The 12,746-nt window shown below is 37.0% G+C and overlaps 1 protein-coding gene across 1 annotated transcript in view; it reads right to left on the bottom strand.

Annotated features, from left to right (window-relative positions):
* Nucleotides 1–12,746, bottom strand: part of LOC147423241 (uncharacterized) — a 107,472-nt gene that overhangs the window by 67,604 nt on the left and 27,122 nt on the right. The window lies entirely within an intron of this gene.

The raw sequence follows: 12,746 nt of genomic DNA on the forward strand, positions 1-12,746 counted from the left end.
GAGCAATGTCTACTTGTGGAGTTTGATATTTTGTCTCTGGACCATGAGATCGATAACGGAGGTCTTGTAGTTTCTCTATCAGAAAGAGACCATGATTGCGTATGTGTTGGTCGCAGATTTTTCGTTTTCAAAAGATCTGCTGCTGCAATGTTCACAAGGACACGCCATCCTATCGTCCATACTTTACCTACCAATGATGCAACAAATAATCAAAACACTCTTGTTATAACTACACACTACTAACTACATGAAAATACATAACCTCACATTCTCTAGCCACGCCCAATCCCCACACACCTCGGTCTAGAGGTGCAAGGAGATTAGGACCACACGGTAATAATCTCGTCTTTATTGGTCAATGACTATATATTAGGGTTTTTGAATTTTGTGTGCGCTTTTGAAGTTCAATTGCATTATTTTACTTCGTTTATCAATGTCGTTTGCGTTTTGAAGTACACAAGTCATTTTCGAAGTCTATTTGTGTTTTTTCAATTGTTTGCCGCTAGCTCTAACAACCTCACTTTCTCTAGCCATGTTCGATCCCCACACACCTCGGTCTAGAGGTGCAGAAAGATTAGGACCACATAATAATAGTCTCATCTTTATTGGTCAATGACTATATTTTTATTTTTTTTTAGTTTGTGTGCACTTTTGAAGTCCAATTGCACTTTTGAAGCTTATAACCTAAACCTAACGTATAACCTAACCTAACCTAACCTATAACATAACCTAACCGAAATCCGTTTGCATTTTTGAAGTACACGAGTCATTTTTGAAATCCATTTGCATTTTTTCTACTTTTTGCCGCTAGCCTATAATCTAACCTAACTTATAGCTTAACCTATAACCTAAACCTAACCTGACATAACCTCTAACCTAACCTAACCTATAACCTATAACCTAAACGTAACCTATAACCTACAACCTAACCTATATGAAGCTCGTTTGCGTTTTTTGAAGTACACGAGTCATTTTCGAAGTCCGTTTGTATTTTTTCTGCTATTAATTTGCCGCTAGCTCTAACTTAACCTATAACCTAAACCTAACCCAACATAACCTATAACCTAACCTAATATATAACCTTTAACCTAACCTATAATTTGAACCTAACCTATGACCTAAATCTAACCTATAACATAACTTGACCGAAGTCCCGTTTGCGTTTTTTGAAGTACACGAGTCATTTTTGAAGTTTGTTTGTATTTTTTCTACTATTTGTCGTTAGATCTAACCTAACCTATAACTTAAACATTACTTAACTTAACCTATAATCTAACCTAACCTTTTACGTACAACCTAATCTAACCTAACCTACAGCCTAAACCTGACCTAACATACAACCTAACCTAACCTAATCTTTTACGTACAACCTAACCTGACCTAACCTAACCTAACCTTTTACGTACAACCTATAACCTAAACCTAACCTAACCTAACCTATAACCTATAACATAAACCTAACCTAATCGAAATCCGTTAGCATTTTTTGAAGTACACGAGTCATTTCAAAGTCCATTTGCATCTTTTCTACTATTTGCCGCTAGCTCTAACCCAACCTATAACCTAACCTAATCTATAATCTAAACCTAACCTATATGTTAATCTAACCAAACCTATAACATAACCTAACTTATAACCTAAACCTAACCTATAACTTAACTTAACCGAAGTCCGTTCATTTTGAAGTACTCGAGTCATTTTCGAAGTTCGTTTGCATTTTTTTCACTATTTGCCGCTAGCTCTAACCTAACCTATAACCTAAACCTAATCTAACATAACCTATAGCCTAACCTAGCCTAACTTATAACTTAACATATAACCTATAACCTATAACCTAACATATAACCTATATCCTAAGCTAACCTATAACCTAAACCTCATCAATTGCATGATGATGATGAGATGGTAGGGTAATTCCAAAACAACTTTTCTTCAAAGCATAATTTCAAAACAAAATTTCCCCATAAAATAATCAAAGGTACTCCGCTCCTCTCAAAAAGGGGCAGGGACCTCACATTAAAACAGAGAAGAGTTTGTAAATAGATGCAGATGGTGTGATAGTACTGACCATGTAAGGAGGAATTGTGAAAGTTTCAAAAATGCATTGATGAAGGAGCTTGTTTTTTTAAAGGCGGTAAGATTAACTTAGCTGAAATAGGTTAGCTCTTGGGGAGAATCTTTGGAAAAGGCAAGATAAAGAAGCTAGTTGAGGGCGTGGCTACTAGCCATGCCATCTTGATGGTTGAGGCAACCACCTATGGGTTGAAGTTGGAGCCTATTAAGAGAAGTGTTAAGCAACCATCAATAACAAGGGGGAGAACATGCTACATGTATCAATTTACAAACAAATTAGTATCATTTGATTAGAGGAAGGAGTTGCTATAAAAAATGTTGAGTTATCTTGATAAAATTATGCCAATCGTGTGTCTTTAAGTTTGAAAGACTCGTGTCGTCCACAGTGAATATATTCTTCAATGAGGCACCATATCTCGTGGTTGTGCAAATAGATCGTATTTATTGGTTAATCGTATCAATCTCTTTGGAGGTAAGCACCCATGGTACAGGTGCATATTCTTTTCGACCCATCTCTTCATGAACATAAGGCCACAAGTTGCATTTGTAATTTATCTCTTTTAAGTCATTTCAAGTTGTCTTCGCTTTCTTCAAACCAATAAGATGTTTCCACAAAGAGTGGCCTATATTTTTTAATATATGCATAAGATCAAGAAGATGAGCGATCTTCAAATCCTTCCCATACTCCAAAGAAAACCATACAGAGGTAGAGGGAGTTAGAGCGAGTCGTCCTCGAGAATGGTCATCATCTTCGTCGCTTGTAAGCTTTGACTTTGGATCAGTATTGGGCCCTTTGGTCCACTTTTCATACATATCTACAAGTGGCATCCGTCCTGGACATCATCCATTCTGGACCTTTCCATTGAAATGTCTAGTTTGTGTGCTTCAATATAGTAAATGATCTTTGGGTATCGTGTGTGTATTGGAACCCTTGTTTTCCGTGGGCCTAAGATTTCTATTAGCCCCTGTTTGGAAATTGATTCGTGAAGCCACCATGGTATGGTGTATGACCGCAGATATGGTACGTGGCCTTTGGGAGTTGACATACTCCACCATATCTTCAGTTAAGCCCGCACAAAATTGTTGTTTTTGCTCTTCAAAATCCATCTTTTTGAAGACAGTGGCTTTGAGATATAAGTCCCAAAACTTGTCTACATATTTGTGAATGGATTCGTAGGGAGAGAGCTTCAAGCTTCACCATTCGGTGAGTACTTTGTCTTTGGCATCGATGGACAAAAACTGCTTCATGATGGAAGCTCTTAAAGCTTTCCATGTTCGTGGGGCTTCACCGTTGGCCCGTAGGCTAGACCACCATTGCCTGGTGGACTTCTGAAAGTGCATAGCTACATGGTGTAGCTTAGAGGACTCCATGAAGCCCTCATCTCCAAATGCCGCATCGAATTGTTGGATGAAAGCCAAGACTTTGTCCGTAGCACCAAAGGTGCCATCGTAGGTAAGGAAAGAGATGTTCTTTCCTCCCTCTTTGGACTTCTTGAGCTTGGACGACCTCTTCCACGCGGCATAGGATTTCTTAGGGTCTCTTCTTTTTGGTGGTTCAAAAGTTGCACCATCGCTTTCTTCAAAAGATGAAGAATTTGAGGAAGATGGAGAAGAGGATGACCTCTTTCTCGCCTTTCTCTTGCCTTGTTCCTCCTTGTCTGCACCATCACTTTCTTCATAAGAGGAAGAGGATGAAGAAGATGGAGAAGAGGGTGACCTCTTTCTCGCCTTTTTTTTTCTCTTGTTTTCTATCATCCCTCTTTGAATTATGGTGTGGAGAAGTGTGCAATGGTCTTCTCTGTTTAGGAGGTGATGGAGAGCGTTTTGCTCACCGTCTTCGTGGAGCCATCTCCGTCGAGGTGGCAGGAGACTCACTTCTTTCTCGTTCTTTTGGTGGGGGCTCTTCAGTTCTCCTTTGGGAAGGAGATGCGTCATCAAGTAGTAAATTTTTGAGCCCTTCGTACGGATCCTCTTCTTCTTCCCGAATCGGAGAGAGGCCTCTTTTGGAAGTCTCGCAAGGAGGCTTTCTAGGTACTCTCTCGTCATGGTGGGGATTTTGGAGAATCCCATGAGCACGTAGCTACCATTGCACTTCACTTTGGAGGGATGTATGGACCATGGCTTGTTGAAGCCTAGAAACAAGGTAGTTAACAAGCATAGGGGCATCATTAGTAGCTTGCTCATTAGCGAGCTACTAATGAGGAAAATCAAAGCTATCAACATCAACTTCACTCTCTCATTAGCAAAATCAAAGCTATCAACATTAACTTCACTCTCTTTACTATTGTCAACCATTCTAACAACTTTTAGGTGTAAACTTTTTTAGGTGTACTTTGGCACTTCAAGCCCTAGTTTCTACTCCTCTTTACCCCTTTAGAAAAGCACTCAAGGTCATGTACCCGTGGCTCGAATATCATTAATTGCAAGAAATAGAAGAGAGGGTCTTTCAACACCAAAATAGTACCGGCTCCCATCAAGCTTCTAATAGCTCAATAGCGATTAAGCCGTAGGCAAGCCCCGTAGGACTCCACTATTAAGACCATAGCTCTCGACGGGTGATGCCCCATTATCTGCACGAAGGCAGGCGCACTGCAAGGCTGAAAAATCCTTATTCTACTTACTCAATTTCAATTAATAATACCAATCATTTATAGCTAGCTTGAGGACCTCACTTCTTGAGCAAGAAAAGAGAAACCTTGTGCTCTGATACCAATGTAACATTTAATGGCCTAGTAACTTGTGTGTAGCAAAAAATAGCATAGACATAGTGAGCATTTCATTAGAATAGATTCCTAATGAGCATAGCAAGAGTGCTTGGATGGAGAGAGCAACCAAAAGCATAACACCTAGTTAGATAGGCATGAACAATACTTCAAAAGAGAGAGAAATTAAGCTATTTGAGGACCGGATTTACATGGAGCCGGTCCCCCCTCCAAAAGGCTCTGCATTATAGGTTCCCTCCTTCAAGGGAGACATTTTACAATACGACACTTTGTGTTCCTTCAATATCTTGCTGGTGCAATGAAGATGGAAGCTTCAAGCACCATGCACACACTTATAAAACACAACATCAATTCCCTCACGGTCTCACACCCAAGACCTCACACACCTTCGAAGATGGTGAGAGCTAGCATGGTATGAGAGTAGATTGAGAGGAAGAAGGAGTAGTCTTACGAGAAAGAAGTATATCTCCTCACATAATCACTCATAATAGCTTAGCATAGCTTAGTAATTAGCATGGTAGAGGAGATGAGCATGCATTGAAGCTTAGCATAGCTTAGTAATTAGCATGGTAGAGGAGATGAGCATGCATTGAAGCTTGACTCTTGGTTGGATTTGCATCACAAAGCCAAGAGTTGTTGGTGTAGGCCTCCCTTCTCAGAATATTAGGATAGATGATGAGCTTTCCATTAAAGCTTGAGAAGGAGAGAGAGAGAGAGAGAGAGAGAGAGAGAGAGAGAGAGAGAGAGAGTCTTCTTGCTTCACACAATAGATTGTGTGAGTGTGTGTGTGATCATGCCTTGCCAAAATCAGCTCCCTCTCTCTCTTGGTCGACCCCTCTTGCAATTTACTCATGCTGGCTCCCCATTGGATCCTACAAAGCTTAGCCAATCATAATTGAGAAGCATAAGTGATAGCCTTGTGACATGTGTCCCCCTTTCCCCTTATGTGAGAGCTTTAGGTAATTAAATAATGCAATTAAACTCTCATTGGACCCCTTTGTCTTCTGGCCAATAGGAAGCAGGCAAGCCATTCGAAAACTGAATTCTCATTGGACCCCTTGGGAGACTGTCCAATAGTCTTCTAGAGAGCTTAATTTCTATTGGTTCTTTTATCAAGTGTTTTAAAATAAATTAAACTAAATGTACTCTAGCCTAATTCTCATTGGTCCACCTCTATGGCCATCCAATAGGATTTGAATGCACCTTGTGGGAAATTGGGCTAGGGAGCTGACATGTGTCCACTATGTCCTTTGTGTAAAGGGGCTTGCATGGTAGTGTATGTGTGTGTGTGTGTTTCTCTCTCATCCCCTACTGAAAGGGCTCTCCCCCTCCTCTTTAGGAGCTTGCAAAGACTTTTTGTACACTATTAAGCATCCAATTTTCGTAAGCATTGACCATTGGACTTAACCTTTGAATTTTGAAACCTTAGCATTTTGGAAGTCTTAATGGGTTGAACCTTAGGTCTTTGAAGCCCATTGCTTGCACATTGCTCTTCTGGAGATTGTCCCCCTTTGGATCCCTATTTTCCCCTCCTTTGGATCCCTACTATGACCAGTCTGCTAGTCTTACCAATAACCTTCACTTTTGTTTTGCAAGGTTTTTTGAAATGAAGTAGAACGTGACACATGGAGGGTCTCTGTTTCCTTGAAAATTTTAAACTGCTTCATGTACAGTATAGTTTTAAATCTAACCCTTCACTTTTGTATTAATCTAACCCTTCACTTTTGTTTTGCAAGGTTTTTTGAAATGAAGTAGAACGTGACACATGGAGGGTCTCTCTTTCCTTGAAAATTTTAAACTGCTTCATGTATAGTATAGAAGCATTTATTCTATGCAAAGTAGAAAGTCTATTGACTTTACATCCTTATAAGCATGTCACTTCTTACAATGTTACCCTTTACTTTTGGATTCTAAATTTAACCCTTCACTTTTGTTTTGCAAGGTTTTCTTTGAAATGAAGTAGAACGTGACACATGGAGGGTCTCTCCTTCCTTGAACATTTTAAGGTACTTCATGTACAGTATAGATAGATAGTCAATTTGTAGCTTAGGCCCAAACATAATCATACAATACCAATTTGGCTATAAGTACATACTTTTCGAAGAGATTGAGATGGTCACAATGTGGAAGCCAGTTTTTTTGTTCGTACATTTTTTGTGCTTTGTAGTTATGTTTAGAATTGTGATAATAAAACATGTTTGGATGTTTTTTATGCTTTGTGGGTGTTAATATGAAGGTGAAATACCAAGGTGTATCGATATAAAGCATATATACAAGTATATATGAGTGTAGTCATGCAAACACCGATTATAGGTCCACAAAATGCAAAAACTTTGTAACTTTTTTATGATTACTTATATGTATAATAGTAAAAAATGTAAGGCTATAGCAACCTTATACTTACATTAGGAACACACTGAAGTTAAAGAGAAAAATAGATTGGTTGAGTGAAAAATTTTCTATGTGGTGTAACATGGAGTATCGTGAAAGTATGCTATTTTCAGTGAAATGTAACACTACATTGGCTTTGAAAACTTGTCATGACCTAGGAATCAAGAAATATGCATGTTTCTTATTTTTCCCATATAGAATGAGTTCCTAACATCAAGCTCATGTAAGTAGGCTTGAAACTTCACATATACTAGAAGTATTGAATTTGTTTCCAAAACCCTGAAAGGACACAAAGGACACTTTTATGTTCTGTTAAAACTATATCCATTCATTTGTTTCTTTACATTTATTAGACGACCTTTTCATGATCCAATCAATTTTTTCTTTACATTGATTGGACCTACCTTTTCATGGACATTTGTAATTTTATTGTTTCCTTATATTGACTTACCTTCTTCTACAGATAATTGAAATGTTCTCTTCTTTTCTTTCTAAAGCAGGCCTTAGAGCAGAAGACAGTTAGAGAGGGTTCAAATTGCGAAAAGCGAAGGCAATAAGAGGGATGCATTGTGTGCATGGCCTCCACCCATTTGTTGAATATAGAGGGTTCCTTTTTCGGACCCACCACTGAGTCAAGTGGCACCTTCCCCTCAAAAATCTAGATGTTTCACAGATTTTTTATTACAAAGTTGGAGGAGATGTTCAATTTGTAGCACATCCAGAGAACAATGTCTAGAGAACAACGAATGGAAGCCTTGGAAGTATCATCTATTACGTTTTTCAACACTCATATTCTATCCGGTTTGAATGGGCTACAAAGAAGAAACGCCAGGGCTGATTGTGATAATCTCAACCATGTCTTAAAAATACATTTGATATTTTACTATTTCCTATACTTATTGAGCCCACCTTTTTGGCCTACTAAAGGTCTTAGTATCCATAGGTTCAATTTTAATTGTTAGACATGTGTCCTTCAAAAGAGCTTTACAAGTCTTCCAAGAAAAAATCATGTCTTTTCAAATGTTACTAGTATGTGACCCGCGTGTTGCTGCGGTCAAGGAAACATGGCATGTATTCTCATAGGGCTATCTTATGTTCCAATTAGAACACTATCAATACTCTTTTTCACATGTATAGACTATTGTATTTCTAAAAATGATACATGACACAACCTCTTGATAGATTTTAACAAACATGAATAAATGTAAGATGCTACAAATTAAGCATTCTTTAAAACCAAGCTTGGGAGATTCTCACAAACACTATCTTTCATGAGGTGCTAGCCTTTGTTCAACAAACTTAGGAGTGCTCTCCTTCTATTGAGGTGGATAGAGAGAGAGACAGAGAGAGAGAGTTCTCCTTTTGGTCTATATGTAAGATGATGCAAAGCATACTTTAAAACCAGCTTGGGAGTTTCTCATAAACATTATCTTTCATGAGGTGATATCCTTTGTTCAACAACTTAAGAGTGCTCTCCTTCTATTGGGGTGGGTATAGAGAGAGAGAGATAGAGAGAGAGAGAGAGACAGAGAGAGAGCTCCTTTTGGTCTATCTTGATCTAGCAATGCTACCAAACTTGATGATAGAGATTAGATAAGTTAGCATGGTGTGAAGAGATGAATGCTAAGAGAAGTCAATGTGAATAAAACTTTTTTTGAAAACGGAGTGGGTTCTAAAATTGGTTTCAATGATAGAAACACAATTGGATTCAATGCCTCTACTCCACTCTCTTACTTGCTTCTATCCTTGCGTCGTTTTTATGAGCAAGACATGGTAGTAGTGCACATCATAACAACCTATATAATAAGAAGGATATCTTTTCCATGGTCTACCTAGGGTTGACAAAAGTGCTACCAAATGAAGAAGTACAAACTGGCTAAGCTAGCAAGTTGTTAAAGATGAGGACCAACGACTACTACATTGTGTAAGAAAAGATTAGGGCTCATAGTTTCCAATGTACCAAGAAAGTTTCAAGTTTCAAAGAGATGTTTTGGCTTTCTATTAATATTAAGAATGTGATTGACCCTTCCATCTATGTTTCTCTCTAGATGACTCGCTTGCATCTCTTTCTATGTTTTTTGCACAAGCATATTAATGGTTTAAATCATCGCCTAATCACAATAATGCATAAGAAGCTTAATACAATAAGGTTCACACTATTTTTTCATTTACACTTTTACGTCATTTGCATCTTTAAATGTGATAGATTTGAAAGTAGAATAAGGTTGCTTAATTGTTTATTTTTGTAAAAGTTTTGGTCATTATGTCAAACTGAAGCATGTGGTGCAAAATGAAGTCGATGAATCGAAATCATGCATGCCATTGATCTTTGTCTCCCTCTCTCCCGGACACAAAAGCATGTTCCTCTTTATGAGAGCATATTGTATTCAACAATTTAAATGCTTGAGACTATTCCCTTATGCACAATCTATATCATACCAACCATTTGGCCTAGCTCCTTAGCTCATGCTCCCTTACATGTGAGACCGAACATTGAGGCAATGTAGGAGAGCATCTTTTTTTATGCACATTATATCCTCTGAAAATTTAAGAGTACAAATATCATACCCTACTTTAGTGTTCATCTTTTGATCAAGTCAAATTTACTTGCATTTTAGCCTGTATCACGACCTACATTTCTTTCTCTCCTAGAAACTTCATTGACTCAATTTGTTAGTTGCCACCATTATATCCATAGTAGGGGAGTATCTTCTTTATGGAAACTTTAAAGATGCCACCAATAAAGAAGATACCACCATTGACATCAATAAAGAAGTTATAGAATATTCTAATTTCATTAAAAAAACCTCAAATTTTTTCAAAGATTTGAAGCATCTAATAAAATTGGATTGATATAGAAATGATACACATTACTCTCTCTCTCTCTCTCTCTCTCTCTCACACACACACACACACACACACAATGTCTGCTTGAGTTCAAGACTCTATAAATAGATATTTCATTGAAATTATGGTTGTTTTTACGAAGTAAATCTCTCTCTCTCTCTCTCTCTCTCTCTCTCTCTCTCTCTCTCTCTCTCTATCTATATATATATATATATATGTGTGTGTGTGTGTGTGTGTGTGTGTGTGTGTATGTGTGTGTGTGTCTACATACATACATACATACGTATGTATACCTATGAATATTATGTTTAAAAATAATGAAGTAATTTATCTCCAAAACCTACATAACCAACTCAAATTCTAGTTTTAGCTTCTTGTATTCAAAGATAATCATTCTTCTTATGAAAAGCTACAAAGTTTTTTATCGCTGGAGAAATTTAATCTCACAACCAAGGGTATTTTTGGAATTTTGAACAATTTAAAGGGAATTTTAGAAATTTATGACAAAATATTTGGGGTATTTTTAGGCTTTTTGAAAATTGAGAGATCTTTTGGAAATTTTCACAAATTTATAGAGAGGCATTTTGGTAGTTTTTCCTATATATATATATATACATATATATATGTGTGTGTGTGTACACACACACACACACATACATAGGCATGTGTCTATGTGTGTGTGTGTACATATGCATGTATGTATCAGTGTGTATAAATAAATAAATAAATATATGTATATGTGTATGTGTGTGTATGTGTATATATATATAGATAGATAGATACATAAATATATATATTATATACATAAATAAATATATATACATATATCATGCTTGAATCAAAGATTTTCCACATAGGTCATGAGGCCTCATTCTATTGTTCTAGTATAGTAATTATGACATTCAATATTTCTATGCTCCCCTCCTCCCCCTCGCAGCAAAACCTCTCTCTCTCTCTCTCTCTCTCTCTCTCTCTCTCTCTCACACACACACACACACACACACACACAAGCTCGATGGATGGTAGTTTGCATGGACTATGATTGGTCTCTCTCTCTCTCTCTCTCTCTCTCTCTCTCTCTCTCTCTCTCTCTCTCTCTCTCTCTCCCCCATAGATATTCGCTTTTGTTCAAGACTTGGGCAACTTTTAGTGTCTTTTTTAATTGTTCCTACACCCTTGAACATTGCTCTATGTCTTTCTCTCTCCCTACTTCTCCTTGACGCATCATTCATTGGGAGCTCAAAAATTATTCTCTATGTGTGTGTATGTGGGGGGGGGTGATTTTTAATAGCCAATAGGTTTTTAAGCATGGCCCACATTTAACTCTTAAAATTAAAAAGGACAAAATATCCGAGAACTGGTAAAAGGTCTGTCAACTGGGTAATCTCTCTCCACATTTGGGGTGCCAATGTGGATTGGTTTTTTTAGGCATTTCATTCATTTTCTATTGATAAAAATCGTTAGCTATCTCTTTTAAAATTACACTGTAATGCAAAAATAATCATAATATCTTGGAAATTGGAAGGGCATGAAGGATGCCCTCGAGGAGATATAGTGCAGATGAGCTCAACGATAAAATATATTCTCTCTCTCTCTCTCTCTCTCTCTCTCTCTCTCTCTCTCATAGCCAATAATGTGGATCGACCTCTTTCCTTGCATGCATGTCCTCAAAGCAAGACATTACCAAGTCTACGTAAGGCGAGTTTTTTTTTTCTCGATCTCTTCAAAAAAGACAAATTTTTAGAAATCTCTGAAAAATATCAATATTAGTCTTGAAAAAAATCTCTTGAAAAGATAAAGCTAAATATATATATTCAAAAATTAATTTTTTTTTAAATAATAAAATCTTCACTAAAATTATCTTATATGTGCATTTAAGCTGAAACATTTATTCTATGCAAAGTAGAAAATAAAAAGTCTATTGACTTTATAATGTGAAAAGCCTGTCACTTCTTACAATGTTACCCTATCACTTCTTACAATGTTACCCTTTACTTTTGCATTTTAAACTTAACCCTTCACTTTTGTTTTGCAAGGTTTTCTCTTTAGTAAAGCAATGAGTGACATATGGAGCGTCTCTTCTTCTTTGAAAAATTTAAGCTGCTTCATATATAGTATAGCTTCACTAAAATTATCTTATTTTTGTTATGTGCATTTAAGCTGAAACATTTATTCTATACAAAGTAGAAAGTAAAAAGTCTATTGACTTTACATTGTGAAAAGCTTCTCACTTCTTACGATGTTACCCTTTGCTTTTACATTTTAAACTTAATCATTCACTTTTGTTTTGCAAGATTTTCCCTCGAGTGAAGGAGTGAGTGACACATGAAGGGCCTCTTCTTCCTTGAAAATTTTAAACTGCTTCGCTTCATATATAATATAGATATTCTATGCAAAATAGAAAGTAAAAAGTCTATTGACTTTACATTGTGAAAAGCCTGTCACTTCTTACAATGTTACTTTTTACTTTTGCATTTTAAACTTAACCTTTTACTTTTGTTTTGCAAGGTTTTCCCTCAAGTGAAACACTGAGTGACACATGGAGAGCCTTTCCTTCCTTGAAAAGTTGAAAAATTTAAGCTGCTACATATATAGTATACATTTCTCAAAACTACATTCATTCTTTTGAAAGGTTGAAAAAACCTTAGAGAACAAAAGATCAAAGCATAAATCTCCAAAAAAAACCCCCCCCCCCCCCCCCCCCCCCAAAAC

Source organism: Adiantum capillus-veneris, chromosome 26 (assembly GCF_014529385.1).
Source record: "Adiantum capillus-veneris isolate H3 chromosome 26, ASM1452938v2, whole genome shotgun sequence".
NCBI lineage: Eukaryota > Viridiplantae > Streptophyta > Polypodiopsida > Polypodiales > Pteridaceae > Adiantum > Adiantum capillus-veneris.